Here is a 17,579-nt window from a genome sequence, read left to right as displayed (position 1 = left end):
ATAGTGTGGAACTTTCAGTCATATAGGGAACTCCCAATGGGAAAACTCCCTCCATCATTTCAAATTGACACCTGTTCTACCTCCTGAAGTCTTAGAGAGTTTCTGGATGTACTGAGAGGTTAAGTGACCTGCCCAGAGTCACACAGCTAGTAAATGTCTAGAACTGGATTTGAACCCATGGCTTCATGACTCCAAAGTCAGTACCCTCAGTTTGAGTTAAGGTCTAGCCACTAAACTACCTGGGATATAACTACAGAGAAATGATGCTGCTAATCTCTCCAGGTGGTGTTAGGCCCTCTAGTATCAGGTTTATAGATGAAAGGGTCATCATAGGTGGGAGCTGAACTAAAGTCCCACCACTGGCTATTCCATGAACACGATGCTCCATCCACCTCTCTACTCTGGACATTTTCTCTGGCTCACCTTCTGTCCAGAATGTCCTCCCTCCTTAACTCTGCCAACTGACTTCACTGGCTTCTTTTTTGTTCCAATTAAAATCCTGTCTTTTACAGGAAGCATTTTACCAATCCTTCTTAATTCTAATGCCTTCTCCCTGATGACTTATTTTCTATTTATCCAGTATATAGGTTGTTTTTAACATATTTATTTGCATGTTGTCTCCCCCATTAGATTGTAAGCTCTTTGAGGGCAGGCACTGTCTTTTGTCTCTTTTTTTTAATCCCTAGCTCTTAATGCAGTGCCTGACACATAGTATGCACTTAAATGTTTATTGATTCATTACAGATGAGGAAATTGAGGCTCAGAGAATTTGAGTGACTTGCCCAAAGTCACACAAGTAGTAAGTGTCAGAGATGGTATTTGAACATAAGACCTCTGACTCCAGAGACCACAATGAAATATATATAAATATAGAGTTAGATACATTTGTGTATATGTATGTTATGTATAGACATACACACACACACACACACACACACACACACACACACACAAATATATGTGTATTGTATATGTATGTATATACAGGTAGTTGGTGCAGGAGATAGAGCTCTGGGCCTGGAGTCAGGAAGACCTGAATTAAATCCAGCTTCAGATACTTACTAGCTATTGGGTGAGTCACTTAACCCCATTTGCCTCAATTTCCCTATCTGTAATATGAGCTGGAGGAGGAAATGGCAAACCACCCCAGTATCTTTATCAAGATAACCCTAAATGGGGTCACAAAGAGTCTAACATGACTGGAATAACTCATCAACAACAACAACAATAAATAGATATATGTATGTGTGCACATACATACACACACATATACATATGTATATGTATGTGTATCTAATTTTGAAGACTCCATTTCCATAATGCTTCTTTTGTTACTATCCATCTTTAGTGCACTAATCTTTTCCCAACCTAGAATTCACAGCTGATTGGTCTGAGTAGCTCAGTAGCTTAGCTTGGCACTGCACGGCTGCCTTCTAAACAGCGTCTATGAGAATATCTCAGAAGAGATGTAAATAGCAGCCCCAGCATTGGCTTGGCTTATTAAGAGCTGCCTTGCTCCCTGGGTGAATGCTAACTGTCACGGCACACAGGGGAGTGGAGAGAAGAGTGGGAGAGCCAAGTGATATTTTCATTATGAAGCCATCGCCTTCCCTTGGTTAATCTCCACTGTGTGGAAGCAGTGTCTACTGCTTTTCCATCCAAGGGTACAGAAGCGGACACATTAACGCAATTACCAGATTTAATGAATTACATGGGAAGCATAGAAAATGCCTATTAACTCATCATGTTCTCTAACATTGCCTGTTCATTCTCAGGATAGAAAATAGGATCCCAGAGACTTGATTCAAAATTATCTTCAATCAGCTGATCAGTCAGCAAACATTTATTAAGCATTTATTATGTGCCAGACACTGTGCTAAATGTTGGCGATACAGGGAAAAGCAAAACTATGGTTCCATGCCCTCGAAGACCTAATGCCTAATGGGGGAGACAATATGCAAACAACCATGTAAATGCAGGATCTAGACACCCAATAAACGGAAGGTAATCTCAGAGAAAGGGCACTAGCAAAGGGAGGTGGAGCACAGGACCTGTTGAAGAAGGTAGAACTTTAGTTGAGTGTTGGAGGAAGATACGGAAGCCTGGAAATAGAGCCAAGGAACAAGAACATTCCAGGTAGTTGGGACCGCCAGTGCAAAGACTCTGAGAAAGGAGACCGAGTAGCAGGTGTGAAGGACAGCAAAGGGCCAGTGTTACAAGACTGTAGAGTATGTGCAGGGGAGGTCATTGTAAAAAAGACAGGGAAGAGGGAAAGGGGCCCCCTTCCTACCTGCTTAGGAAGGGCTTCAGGATTCACTCAAGCACTGTGTGCCAGAAACAGTGCTAGCACTAAGAATAGAAAGGTCAAAATGAAACAGTCCCTAAACCCGAGGAACTTCCACTGGATGGGAAACATCAGCACATTAAAAATATACACATTAAATACAAAGTCATTCAGGGGCAAAGTGTGAACACAAGGAATTGGAGGGATCTGGAAAGATCTGATGTCAGAGGGGGCACTCTTAGTAATAAATAATAATAATAATGATTAGTAATACTAATAAGTAGCACTTATTAAGGTTTAAAAATCACTTACAAAAATTATTTAATTTTACCCTTACAGCCCTGAGAGATAGGCTTATTATTACCCCCATTCTACAGATGAGAAAACTAAGGCTGAAGGAGGTTTAGTGACTTGTCCAGGGTCACACAGCTAGTTGAGTATCTGAGGCTAGACTCGAACTTAGGTCTTCTTGATTCCAGGCCCAGGACCCAATGCACTGTGGCTCCTAGATGCCTTAGAGAGGTTCCCAAACTTATTTGGCCTACTACCCCCTTTAAAAAAATTGCTCAGCACCCCACTGGAAATCTACTTTCTTTAATCCTTCAGCAGTTTTTTTTGAAATTTGTGTCATTTCAAAATTATATATATTTTTTAAATAATGCATCTTAAATTTAATAATTTATTGTAAATTTGTGGGGTTTTTCCTACGTTGAAATTTTGATAACACAATATTGTGTCATGTAACCATAGAGTATCATAATGTAAACAAGTCATTACATGTACAAATTCCTGTTGATGCATGCTGGACTTCCCCACGATGTATAACAGGCTCCCCTGTCAACACTTGCTTGCTAAGACCTGTCGGAGGACTTGAATACTGACTGGTTATAACTTGTATTTTGTGCGCTTATTTGGAAAATAATGTAAAAACTACAACTTTAACTCTGTTACATAACAGATGAAACATGTACAAATGGTTTTTTAAATTTTTCTTATCTTCTCTTTTTTCCTTATGCTTCCATCATCCCCTTATTTTTATGCAATGCTCCCCAATTGCACCTGAGGCTACTACAGCCCCCCTGGATCAGTCCAGCCTCCCCAGGGGGCAGTAGCATCCCCTTTGAGAACCTGTGTTAGAGGGAGTTAGTAATTCTAAAAGACAAAAGTGACAAGACAAAGCACTCCAGACAGGAGTGCACTGGTGCAAAGACACAGAGTTGGGAGACATTCCATTTAGTTCAATTCAACAGGCATTTAAGTACCTGGTATTGTGCTAGGCGTGGAGGATACAAAGGGAAAAAATGGAGGAGACCATTCTGGCCCTCAAGAAGATTACATTTTACAAGGGGAATCAACAGGTACATAATTAAATGGAAAAAGAGATACAAAAGAAATACAGTGTAATCATAGAGCAGGGGCCAACAGCAGGGAGCAGAAAGAAGTGATTGAGGAGACCCTCCAGAAAGGTTTCCTGTAGGAGGCCCCATCTGAGCTTAATCTTGGAGGGAGCTAAGGATCTAAGAGGCTGAAGAGAGGAAGGAAAGCATTCCAGACACAGGAAACAAGCTGGACAAAGGCATGGATCAGGAGATGAAATTTCAGGCAGGAACAGTAAAAGTATGGCAGTTTGATTAGAATATTGAGTATGGAGAGGGAGGGATGTGAAATCAGCCTGAAAAGGCAGGCCAAAGTGGATTCAATGCCTTCAATTCACCATTTAGTGAATGATAAATTCAAATGATGTGCCTGGCACATAGTTGATGCTTAATAAATATGTGTTGACTGACTGTGTTGACCAGTGGCTATACCAGCTTCCATTCCTATAGCAATTTAAAATTTGCAAGACTCACCACAACCCCATAAGCTAGATAGTACAAGGTCTATTGTAACCATTCTACGAATAAGGAAACAAATTCAGAAAACTGAAGAGGTGTGATCAAGATCAGTTAGGCAACATCAGAAGAGGAATTTTTATTCTGGTGTTCTGACTCCAAGTCTAATACACTTTCCATCATCCCATGCTGCCTCAATACACAAAACACTGAGCTCTGTAAAGGATATGAGAGGTCTAAGTCCAAATCTGGATCCTGCCCTCAAGGATCTCACATTCTGCTTAGATAAACAAGACTTACAGGCACAAAAGAGTCTAATTCCAATTGATTCATTCAATAAATATCAATTACATGTCTACTATGTAGCTAGCTGAGCACTTGGGGAGCTGAGTAGTTTACACAAGACATTGTTCCTGTATTCATAGAGTTTTCAATCTAGGAGCATGTAAGTATAGACTTTGGGGTCAGAGGTTGCTGTTGTTCAGTCATCTCAGATGTGTCTGACTCCACCTGACCTCATTTGGGGTTTTCCTGGCAAAGATACTGCAGTGGTTTGCCATTTCCTTCTCCAGCTCATTTTACAGATGAGGAAACTGAGGCAAACAGGATTAAGTGACTTACCCAGGGTCACACAGCTAGGAAGTGTCTGAGGCCAGACTTGAACTCAGAAAGATGAGTCTTCCCAACTCCAGGCCCAGTAGATGTTCCTAAGGAAGGCAATCAATCCTGGTTAGCAATTAATAAGAAAACGAATATTATAATGAGGGCCTAGGCTTATTCTAATGAGGGTCTTGTGGTACATGACTTGGATGACCCAAGCCTTGGTCAAATAGGATTATCAATTTCCATATCACTTGTCTGACAAAAGGGAGAATCACCATTTTCCCAGACCTGTCTGAGTAAATATAATGAGGAAAGATCTACCCATTAACCTAAACTTTTCTTTTTCTTTTTCTTTTTCTAAGTTTTCTCAATTTCTTTTACTATCTTTTTTTTTTAGGCAATTGAGGTTAAATGACTTGTTCATGGTCACACAGCTAGTAAGTGTCAAGTGTTTGGTCTGAGGCCAGATTTGAACTCAGGTCCTCCTGACTTCAGGGCCACTGCTCTATCCACTTCACCACCTAGCTGCCCCCCTCTTTTACTGTCTTTGATTAGATCTTTGGCCTGGGTAAGTCTTTGCCAAGATTTCTCACATTGGTTGATTTCTGGATGAGGAAGTAGGAAAGGGGAAAACCTTGGTTTTGATTCAATAATTAGTTATTAAAACAAGAGAGAAATAATCAATTCTCTCAGTGCCAGGTACTGGGCTAAGTGCTACAGATACAAATAGAAAAGTTCCCACCCTCTAAGGGTTTATATTCTAATAAGGCAGGGCTTCTTACCTTTCATCATGTCCCAGAAATTTCTGGTAATCTGGTGAAGCCTAGAGATTCTGTTCAGAATAATGTTTCTAAATAATTGAAGGAAACATTCAACTTCAGTTAGAAGGTAGCAAAAATTGAGATGTATTTTCCCATTCAAGTTCACAGAGCCTTCTTGAAATGCAAATTAAGAACTCCCATGATAGAATGAAACAACGCATATAGGAGTGATGGCCAAAGAGGGAGGAAGTTGGGGCAGGTGAGTCACTCGGTTGATGAGTGGAGACACAAAACAGTTGACTGGAAATAGTAATCAAATCATTATTTCCAAAAGAACAGATGAAAAGGGAGTAGGGGAAAAGGGTGGTAGATTCCAAGCATGTTTAGGAGTGGCCCAGAGAGAGTGAATTAGATGAGTCAGCATTCACCCATCTAGACAGATCATCGCAGGGTGGAAGACTCAAGTAGAATGAACTAGGTCCCCTAGGAAGGCCAGGTTGATCTCTGAAGCATGGTCTGAGGGTAGGTCATTATTCCAGTTGGAAAAAAGAGGGGCAACAGCATGGAATATGGCAAGCAAGATTCCCTGGATTTCATTTCCTAGAGAATGGCTAAATGAAGTAGCAGTCATGGCAGCTCACTTATAGATCTGGTGACAGATTATGTCTGTCTTCACAGGATCAATCAAATTAAGGTAAGAGACACTCATCCACAGATAGACTGAATTTTTTTTTCAGTATAATGGCTTCACCATTAAGGAGTTATGAAAAGGGAAAGGGAAAAGAACAAACATTTGTTAAGAGCCTACTATGTACCAGGCACTGTGCTAAGTGCTTTACAAATCATCTAATCCTCACAACATTCCTGGAAGAGATAAATGCTTCTATTATCTCCATTTAATTGTTAAGGAAACTAAGGCAGACAAAGCTGAAGTGACTTGTCCAAGGTTATACAGCTAATAAATGTCTAAAGCTAAATTTGAACTCAAGCTTTCTTGACTCCAGGTCCAGTGCTCTACTTACTACAATACCTAACTAATTAGTACCAACTTCAGTGTAGAAGAGCTCAACTCAATGAAATCAGATCTGTGAGATATAGAAATGAATAGTAGTGTGACTCCCTGATTCCATCTAAGCTTTTATATTCCTTTCAAACTTACTCTTATTGGTAGAAATATGCCCAGAAGAAGAAAAGAACCCAAGCAGCAGGAGTCTCGTAAATTGAAACTTTCAAGTTAATAGCAAAGGTCACAAGACAAAGCTGACCAACATCGTTGCTCAAATAGAATAGTAATGAGACAAATAATGCAAACCTTGCCTAAATAGAGGCTGTATTCCAAATGGCTTAATCACATTTTTAAGAATACTTTTAAATTAGCTTCTTGTGCCAAATAAGTTCATCCGACTCTGACTACATAACCATTTTCAGCTTTGGTTAAAAATGTACCCCACACATATCAAGAGTCATAGCCTTTTAATGGAAAAGCAGTAGCTAGATGCTTTTAAGAATTTCCCCCAGGGGTTAAGAAATGATAAACTTGTTATCTAATAAAATAGAAATTTAATCAAAGGACATGGAGAATGTAAAGACTTTCATTAAATTCATCCTCATTCAGCAAAGGACAAAGCATAATTCTTTTCTGATCCTTCCCCATACAATTCACAGCTGTTGACGCCTCAACACAGTCAGACTCCTGATCAATTGTAACCCTTGAACTCCTCAAAACAGCTTGGATGAAGATCCTGAATCACAATTGCCTGATCCAAAGATGCTGGCTCTTTCCCTGAGAATGTAGTTTTTGGAAAATGCTTTGGATGCATACTGGTTAGATGGGTTCCCTTCAACCAGAGAAAGAGAAAGGACTTGTAACTAAAGGGATTGATGAATGTCCAAAAGTGTGGGTTATGCCCCCAAAAAAGGAACTCTGACAACCCTTGTGCTTAGCTTTCTTTACCTACCCTAAGACTGATGCATTTCTAAAAGGACACAATTCACCTTGCCAATTTTTATATAAAATCTCACGGCATCTGACATCAGAGGGCCAGCTCGAACTAGCCCACAACTGGAAGTCATGTTCTAGGATCCATCTGCTTATACACAGACTTTTGCTTCTCTTGTAACCATATCACATGGTGGGCAGAAGTCAAAAGGACATTCTCGAGGTCTCTCTTAAGAACTTTGGAATTGATTGCATGACAAGGGAGACACTGGCACAGGAGTGCCCATCATGGCATCCCCTCAACAAAGAAGGTGCTGTGCTCTATGAGCAAAGCAGAATTGAAGTAGCTTGAAAGAAACATGAACCACTCAAATTTGGAGAAACCACCCCAAACATTCACAAGGACTATTGATGCCTGACTTGTGGTATAGCCTTTAGAACTTCTATTGGTCAGATCAGCCACAATGGGACATACTGTAACTAGACTCTAACATAGTGATGTCATTTTGTTCCTCTTCAAGGATGAATGATGGACAACAATCATCCAACAGGTTTTTCAAAATGTACTTGTAATAGTAATGAAGTAGAGGTCACATATGAATGAATTTTAAAAAAATATTTATGGAGTGTTTACTAGATGCAAAGCACTCTGGTAAATAATGAGAATTCAAAGAGAAAAGGAAGATGGACCTTGTCCTTAAGGAGATTACATTTTGATAGGGGGAGACGTCCCATGTAGGAGATTTCAATTGCTAATCACTATAGGTAACCTTTTTGTTTGACTGAGTAGAGCCACTAAATTGGATTATATGCTTACAGTAAATCCTCCAGTTAAACCAACTTAGTGGAAGGCTTGTTATATGTTCCTTGGAATCTCTGAGCCTGGTTAGCATAAATGAAGATCAAGCTTGGATGATCCCAGGAGTATGCAGCAGCAAGTCAATTAACAAAGGGGAGACATTCTAGTTACAAATCCTATTTGCAGGACTTCTCTTTCCCTGTAGTAAAAACAACATAGAAAGTAGATAGATAGGTTCCCTGGTTCTGGCCTGGATGTGAGGGGTCTTTGCCTGAACCAGGATTTTGGCCTCTTTCATTCTTTATTATACCCTTTACATCGTCAGTCACTGCCACCAGCAACACCCCAGTGGGAAGGGACATGGCCCATCCTCTCTTCACCAGCATCCCTAACATTCCTATCTCTCATACCACCTAGGCTCAAGTAATGATAAGGGGTTGGGGGCTACGTTTTTTAAATCAGTTTGTGCCCACAGATGAGGCTAAAGTCTGGACCTTCAGCCCTGACCTCTTTTCTGAGCTGCAGACCCTCATTTCTAATAACTGTCTTTAGGATAGCCTGGAAGGCAGCTAGATTGCTCAGTGGGTAGAGCACTCCACCTCGAATCAGAAGGACCTGAGTTCAAATCCAGCCTCACACACTCACTAGCTGTGTGACCCTGGGCAAGGCACTTAACCTCTGTGCCTAAACCACTACAGAAGGAAATGACAAACCACTCCAATTTCTTTGCCAAGAAAACCCTATACAGGGTTACAAAGAGTTAGACAAGACTCAACAACAGATAGCCCCATCTCTAAGTCTCACTGGCACTTCAAATTGAACAAGCCCCAAACTTAACTCAATAGAATATTTAGAACTGGAAGGGACCTCACATACACACACACATATGTGTATATATATATATATGTATATGTATATATGTATATGTATATATATGTGTGTATATATGTATATATGCACATACATGTACACATATGCACTTGTATACATATGTATATGTATATATACATACACATATATGTATATATCTATAGATATCTATATATTGACATAGATATAGATATACTCCATTATATTTATTTATTATCCATTCCATACTTATTTATCCATCTCATTTTATAGATAAGAAAGCTGAGGCACAAAGGAGTTAAGAGCTTTGCCCAAGCAGCAGAATAGGGATAGATACCCAAATTCTCTGACTCCAGAGCTAGTGTTCTTCCCATGATTTTCACCCCAGACTCCTTTCAGGTTTTGCTGTTTCTATCCATGGCACCAACATTTAATTTCTCCCCTGTTCATACATCGGGAGTTATTCTTGACACTCCCCTCTCCCTCACACTTCCTATCTTTTCATTTGTTGAGTCTTGCCCACTCCACCTCAGTCAACAAATCAATTGATTAAAAACATTTAGTAACACTTACTCTACATAGGATGCACTGCTCTGTACCTGTAACCTCCATGACATTGGGCAAGTCTCTTTCCATCACTTTCTTCTGTAAAATGGATGTGTTGGACTAAATGACCTCTAAGATCCTTCCCCTACTAAACATCCTATGATTTTTTGATCACGTCACACCTCTGCTGAAAAGAGTGGCTCCCTACTGCCCATCAAACTAATATGCCTGGTGTTCAAGACCTTAAACAATGTAGTACAATCTTGGTTTTCCAGGTTTATCTCGTTGTCTTCTCTACACTTTAATCAATCTGGAAAACTCTCTTCCCCCACTCTCATTCCAAATATGCCCTGTACTCTCTCATCTCTTTCTAGTAGTTCATATGATTTCTAGTTCTCTATATCACCAATGTCTCTCTTCATCTATTGACTGCCTACTCATCTCTTAAGCCCCAAATCAATTAACAGTAGCTACAGGATTCTGCCTTTCATCTGCCCCACTTGAAAACAACCTTCCTTCCAAGGTCACACAGGTAACAAGTGACAGAGGGGGGATTTGAACCCAGGGCCTCTAAGTATGAACTTTTGGACCATTAGTTCAAAAGTCAGATTTTACAAGCCCTACTGACTTACTTTCTGACCTTACAAACTCCAGGCTTCTCTTGCCTGCCCGGACCTACAATACAAGACTCCTTCCTCTGCCTACCTGACTTCGTGTAATTCATCCTTTTTTCCCTAGATCTAAGTGACCTCTCAAAGCCCTCCTTCCTATCTGCTGTTCTAGTTAGGGCTTCCTCTGAAGAATCATTTGTTTCCAAACATGCTATATCATGAAAACTCTAAGAAAAAAATTGAAACTTATCTACTTGGTCCTTCATGATCAATCAAACTCAAGCTGACTAATCCAGATCTGGTCCCACTTCTTCCCAACAAAAAGTTAAAATTTTCATCAAGAGCCCTGTAAGCCTGATTTTGTACATAGGCTGAGAGAGGTTAAGTGACTGGGCAGGTCATATAGTTGGTAAACGCCATCTAACTAGTTACTATAATAAATTACTACTTCATCATACCTCTATGGACCTTGCCTCAGTGATATATGTGGTCCAGATGTAAACCCATAGCAAGGCAACATCTTTATGTGCCTCCTATAACATGGCCTACAGTCCCAAGACTGTCTTTCACTGGTCAAATAGCAGACATTTGCTCTTCTCAACTACTGTATTCTTGGTGAACTAAATTCAGAAACTAAAAATACTCTTCCAAGAATGTTGTAGCCTTTCTCCCAAAGAACTCAAGGAATTCGGAAGTAAAATTGTAGCTGTTTCCAAGAGAGTATAAAGGATGAGCCCAGTGAAGTCCTTGGGAATTCGTTTCAGTAACCAAATAAGCGATCATTCCTTAATTACTTATTAAGTGCAAGGCATTGTACTAATCACTGGTATTCCGTACCAGGCCTAACTTAGACCAGTCTTGGGTTCAAGACTGGAATACAGTGAATTTCTTATATATCATAAAATGTCATAAAAACAACTTTCTTTGGAATGAGGTTCAAAGGTCACAATTCCTATTTAATAATCAAAATAAGATGCTACTCTCTTCTGCCTCAGGTCAGAAGAGTGTCCTAACCAGGGGGAGGAATTGCATATTCGGAACAACAATTCCCATTGGTTTGGCCTTTTATGTCTTGGACAGCTAGGAAACCAAACCAATGATTCAACCCCTAATTCCTGAAATCAGCCAAAAATCAAGGAAGATCACCAGCTTCCCTTAAAGTAAAACCAGCCCACATAAAAGAGGCTTACCACAACTAGAGACATAAAGACAAAAAGCAAAGACCCTTTGCCAACAAGGACCTTTCATTCTACTGCAGAATGCAACATATACAGATTTAAAGTGAAATGAGGAAGAGAGCCCTAACAACTTGAAATATGGGAAAGTACCTAAACAAGGCCTCAAATGGTGGAGGTGAGTTGCATTCCTGACATGGGGAATGGCTTATACAAATGCACAGAAGTGAGAGATGGGATATTGAACTTACAGAAGTGCCAGGCATCCAGTTTGTCTGAAATGTAGAGAGGGTATAGAGAATTGATGTGTAGTGAGTCTGCAAACAGTGGTTGGAGCCATATTGGAAAGAGTTTTAAATGCCAACTAGAATTTGCATTTTATCTAGAGGCAAGAAGGAGCCTCTATAACACCTCCCTCATGTCTCTCTTTTTCTCCACTACCACAGTTCTTTCAATGGGGGCAAGTTCCTAGAAAAAATGGGAAGGGAGAAAATGGAAGGAAAATCCCAGGGCTATGGAAAAGGAAATGAACCGCTCTCCTTAGAGAATGGAGCAAAAGAGGAATGGGCATGTGAAGATATAGAGTGGTTCTTAAGCATGAATGAGAAAATAACTGATACATGTTACATATTTAGAGTTTGCAAAGCATTTTACCTAAATGAGATCATCTGAACTTCACAATAACTTTCAGGTAGATGCTACAGTTATTGTCCTCATTTTACAAATGATGAAACTGGGGTTTAGAGAGACTATTCAACCTACCTGAAATCACACAACTGGCTGGTTCAGAAACAAGATTCAAATATAGGTCTCTCCAGGCTCCAGGTCCTTGCCATGCCATTACATCAGGCTACCTCTCTAAAAATAAGTTTAGGAGCCTTGAGGCAGAAAGAAGGAAAAGATATCATGAGAAGAAAAGAAAATATCATGAATTTAAGATTTGGGAGGTAGAGTAGTCTTAGATGATGGTGAGGTCTATGTTGTGTTCACCTTTGTGGATTTATTCAGGAGCATACTGTAGTGAAAGAAACCACTCACTCAACAAGCATTTAATAACTAAAGACAACAGTGGAATAGTCCCTGATCTCAAAGAGCTTACATGCTACTACATCACTTGTTTGGAGAAGCATGCTGCTAGAACTCTCCTGTCCTTCTCCATCAGAAGTCTTGAGATGGAAGATAGTGGAGAAAAGGCAAGAAGTTTACTAAGCTCTCCCCAATTTCCCAAAAAATCATACCTCTGAAGCAACAGAACCCGCAAAAGAATGGGAGTGAAACAATCTTTTAACCCAAGATAACTTAGAAGGAGTTCAGAAAAGGTCTTTCTGACTTAAGTAAAAGCACAGACCAGCACAGGTGGTATTTAGGCAAGCCAGTGGGAGGCCTCTAGGCCCAGCGCAGATCAGTAACTGAGGCCCTGCAGTCCTGGCTCAGCGGGCTGATGGTAAGGCTAGGTCTGGCAGGTCTGGAGCACAGATGGCTAGACTAGGATGGGTGACCCCAGCACAGCTAGGAGTCACCAGTCCAGAAGGCCCAGCACAGAAAGCCAATGACCAGACCCTTTCCCTCCCCTAGAGCAAGAATCTTGGAACATTGTTCCCTATACCCCAGGAGCAAAGCTAAACTTTAAAAGTCATGAAATAGGCTAGAAAATGAGCAAGCAAACAAACAAACAAAGTCCCAACCATAGAAATCTACTATGGCAACAAAAAGATCAAATGCAAACTCAGAAAAGGACAACAATATCAAAACACCTACATGTGAAGCCTCAAAGAGAAATATAAATTGGCCTCAGGCCCAAAAAGACCTCCTGGAAGAGCTGAAAAAGGATTTTCAAAATCAAATAAGAGAGAATAGAAGAAAATTTGGGAAAAGAAATCAGAGTTATACAAGAGAATTATGGGAAAAACAGTCAACAGACATATAATTCCATAAAAAGTAGAACTGGTCAAATGGAAAAAGAAGTACAAAAATCCACTGAAACAAAAAGCTCCTTAAAAAGTAGAATTGGTCAAATGGACAAAGGAGATACAAAAGCTAATTGAAGAAAATAATTCCTTAAAGATTAAAATTAGGTAAGATGAGGCTAATGACCGTGAAGCATCAAGAATCAATCAAATAAAATCAAAAGAATGAAAAAAAATAGAAGAAAATGTAAAATACCTCTTTGGAAAAACAACTGACCTGAAAATAGATCCAGGAGACATAATTTAAGAATTTTTGGATTACCTGAAAGCCATGATCAAAAAAAAGAGCCTAGACATCATTTTTCAAGAAATTATCAAGGAAGACTGCCCAAATATGCTAGAACCAGAGGGTAAAATAGTAATGGAAAGAATCTACCAATCACTTCCTGAAAGACATCCCAAAATGAAAACTCCCAGAAATATTATAGCCAAATTCCATAACTCTCAGGTCAAAGAGAAAATACTGCAAACAGCCTAAAAGAAACAATTTAAGTATCAAGGAGTCACAGTCAGTACTGCAAGGAATTTAGTGGGTCTTGGAATATGATATTCCAAAAATCAAAGGAGCTTAGATTACAACCAAGATTCAACTAGCCAGCAAAACTCAGTATAATTTTTCTAGGGGAAAATGGATATTCAATAGAGTAGAAGACTTTCAAACATTCCTAATGAAAAGACCAGAGCTAAACAGAAAATTCAATTTTCAAATACAAGACTCGAGAAGCATAAAAAGGTAAACAGAAAAGAAAAAAGAAAAAGAAAAGAAAGCATGTGCCTGGCACCCTATCCACTGCACCACTTAACTCTCCCCTCTGACTCCAAATCTGATATTTTTTGCACAATCTGGAATAAACTTCTCCTCTACCCTTCCTCACCCCATCTCATTTCTCCCCTCCCCATTGAATCAATGGTACAATTCATGCTTAATTACACCACACAATTTGCCCTGAATGTAGTCTTTAGTACTTGTCTTTAGTACTTGATTCACAGGCATTCCTAGTTATGAGTATGCTAACAACACACAATACTAGGCTACAAAGAAACAGAAATATGGGAAAAGTCACCTGGGAACAGCAGACCTTATTTCTTTTCCCACCCTACCCCTGGACATTCACTAGGGCAGAAGATCCAAAGTTGTCTTCCATGGATTTCTTGTTCCTCATCCAGCCATCAAAATCAATTCTGTAGTTGCAATATAAGGATAACTAGAGAACACCAATTCTGAGATTCCAGATCTCACCATCTTTTTTCCCCACTTCCTTCAGACAGCTAGAAAGTGGGAGATCAGTTAGGGTCCTTGTTCAAACTATTGGCTGAAGTTGCTGCCTTCCTGCCTCTTCAGTTCAACTACCCTGCCTCTCAGAGAGTGGTATATATTGGAAGATATAAGTAGATTGACTATGGTTTCACCTCCTATTTACCAGAATCAAGGAATTTAGAGGTGGAAGAGACTTCAACATCCATTTATTGCAACATACCTGAAGGAAATAACATGCTAGCCTGTACCTAACTATAACAAACCTATCAAGTTGAAGGACACCTTGTGAATCTTTTTCCCAAAGTTTTCTCTCTCTTTAGAAAGGAGGGATTGAAGCACACTTTACCTAAGATCACAAGCAAATGAGTGACAGGCAAAAGAAGGAAATTCATATATCTGGTACAGAACACAATTCCAGCCATCAGTGGTCCTGCCTGGAGAGTCCATGGGAGGTTTGTTTGAGAGACATCCACTCAAGTCACCCCACATTTCCAATGGATCTTTATGATAACAAATGGGAAATTCAGGATTTTCCATCACATATAGTCCTCTGAATATATATGTTCAATAAATCCTGTTCTTCTTTAACAGCCTGCTATAAAAATGAGTAGGAACAAATTGAACTCATCAGATCCAATCTTGTACACCTAAGAGGAAATCCTTCCATGGAATATCCCTTGGTACCTCTAAACATTTTTTTTTTATTTTTCCTTAGAGAACATTCCCTCCTAAATGTCCCCATACTTGATGTCATAAATTATCTGTTACTAGATGTAACTGAATAGCTCAGTAGAGGTACAGGAACACTCATGGCAAAGGGTCACTCTGGGAATTTTAAACCAAGCTGAATTTCTTCCTAAAATTCCATAGGATAGTTTTAAAGCTACAAGTAACCTTAAAGATGATAAAATATCACCTTCTCATTTTACAGACGAGGAACCTAAGTCTGAGAGAGGTCGAGTAACTTGCCTAGGCTCACACAACCAGTGTCTAAGGCTGGATTTCAGCTCAAGTCTTCCTGACTCTGAGCCCATATCACCTACCTACCTCCCTAAGTATGAAATCACTTGGGCAAGTATTGTGTTACCACTGGAGTTCCTACTCGGCTGGAATTGATATCTCTCAAATTCGAAACACTCAAATTTCAACAAACACTTATTAAGTGCCTACTAGATGAAAGACACTTTGCTATAGATACAAAGAACAAGGCATTTTGCCTATGTATCCCAATACTTTGCACATAGTAGGTGCTTAATAAATGCTTTTTAATGGAATAAAAGAGATTTAAAATTGGCCCTACCCTCAAGGAGCTCATATATACTGGAGAAATAAAACATGTTAAGTTAAGTAAATGCAAGTAATTTGAGGAGGAAGAGAATACAAGCATTTGGGGGTATTGATAGGGAAGGCTTCATAGGAAAAATGCTGCCCAAGCTGGACCTTGGAGGAAGGATTCTGAGTGGAAGAAATGAGGATGGAGAACATTCTAAGCACAAGAAAAGTTTAAGCAAAAGAACAGAGGTAGGAGATGGTACATTGAGTTTGGAAATATCAAGGAGACCAATCTTACTGGAACATGACATTGAACCAAGACATTTCTAATGTTCCCTTATTTATATTAGTACTGAGAACATCAATGCATGGATTAGAACTAGATAGAACATCCATCTAATGTTCCCTTTATTTTACAGCTCAGGAAATTGAGGAACACAGAAATTAAGTGATTTGCCCAATGCAACCAAGCAAGACAGTGATAAAGCCAATGGGGAATAGAATTCAGGTCTCTTGGCTCCCACTTAGACTAATGCACTTTAGTCCACACCAAGCTGCACAAGGTAGGATGTTCTGTAAATACAAGTTGACCAATTATGAGCTAAGAAAAAAAAAGGATGCTTGCCTTATCTTTTCTAACTCCCTTTTATGTGTTATCTTCCCCCATTAGAATGTAAGTTCCTTGAAGCTAGGAACTATCTTGCTTGCTTGTGTTGGCATTCCCAGTGTTTATCACAATACCTGGCACATAATGAGAACTTAATAAATGCTGTGTCTAGCTTATTTATTTGTCAATCTTTCTATCTATATCTATCTCCGGCTTTATTTCTATCTATATCTACTTATTTATTAATATATTTCTATCATTTATTTATAAATATTTATCTTTCTATCTATCAATATCTATCTTTCCATCCATAATCTATCAATATCTATGCTGAATTCCTCATATGAGAGTCAGTTCCCATTTGTCTAAAATAAGAGTAACTATTTTCACTTGAATTTGGCCTGGCTTCAACACTTTTCACTTCTCTACTTTTGATATCAGTGCTTCCCCTGCCAATTTCTCATAATTCATCTTGAAGCCTGGGATAACTCAAAGTGCCCTGATAGGCAACATTAGCTTCAGGGCGTGAGAGAGTAAGCGGAAGAGGACCGCTAGGCCACAGCCATTGAAGGGGCCAAATTAAGTTTGGATCAAATATCTTTTTTTGCTTCTCAGAGGACAGTATGGGGAAGAACATGAAAACAGGGACAGGTCTGGTTTTTGGTGTGTGTGTGAATGTGTGAGAGAGAGAAAGAGAGAGAGAGAGAGAGAGAGAGAGAGAGAGAGAGAGAGAGAGAGAGAGAGAGCATTCAGTCAACAGGAGTGGTGAAACTGGTAATGAAAGGGCTAGGCCAACTACTAATGATAGCTAAAAGTCACATTTATGAAGAATTCAAAACTATGCAGGCTGAATTCAATTCAATTCAATGAACTTTTCTTATGAGCCTATTCTGTTCCAACCACTGTACTTGGTTGGGTAAACAAAGACAGAAAAGAAACAATTTCTAACCTCACTGGATTTATATTCTACAGTGGGATAAACGCTTGGAAAGGGAGTCAGCTCCTTAAAGTAAAAAGAGTGTTGGATTTATGTTCAAATCCCAGTTCGTCCACTGGCTACCAGTGTGACCTTGGAA

The sequence above is a fragment of the Vombatus ursinus genome, unplaced genomic scaffold (genome assembly GCF_900497805.2).
Source record: "Vombatus ursinus unplaced genomic scaffold, bare-nosed wombat genome assembly UNPS02014837.1, whole genome shotgun sequence".
NCBI lineage: Eukaryota > Metazoa > Chordata > Mammalia > Diprotodontia > Vombatidae > Vombatus > Vombatus ursinus.
Note: the sequence above shows the minus strand (reverse complement) of the source record.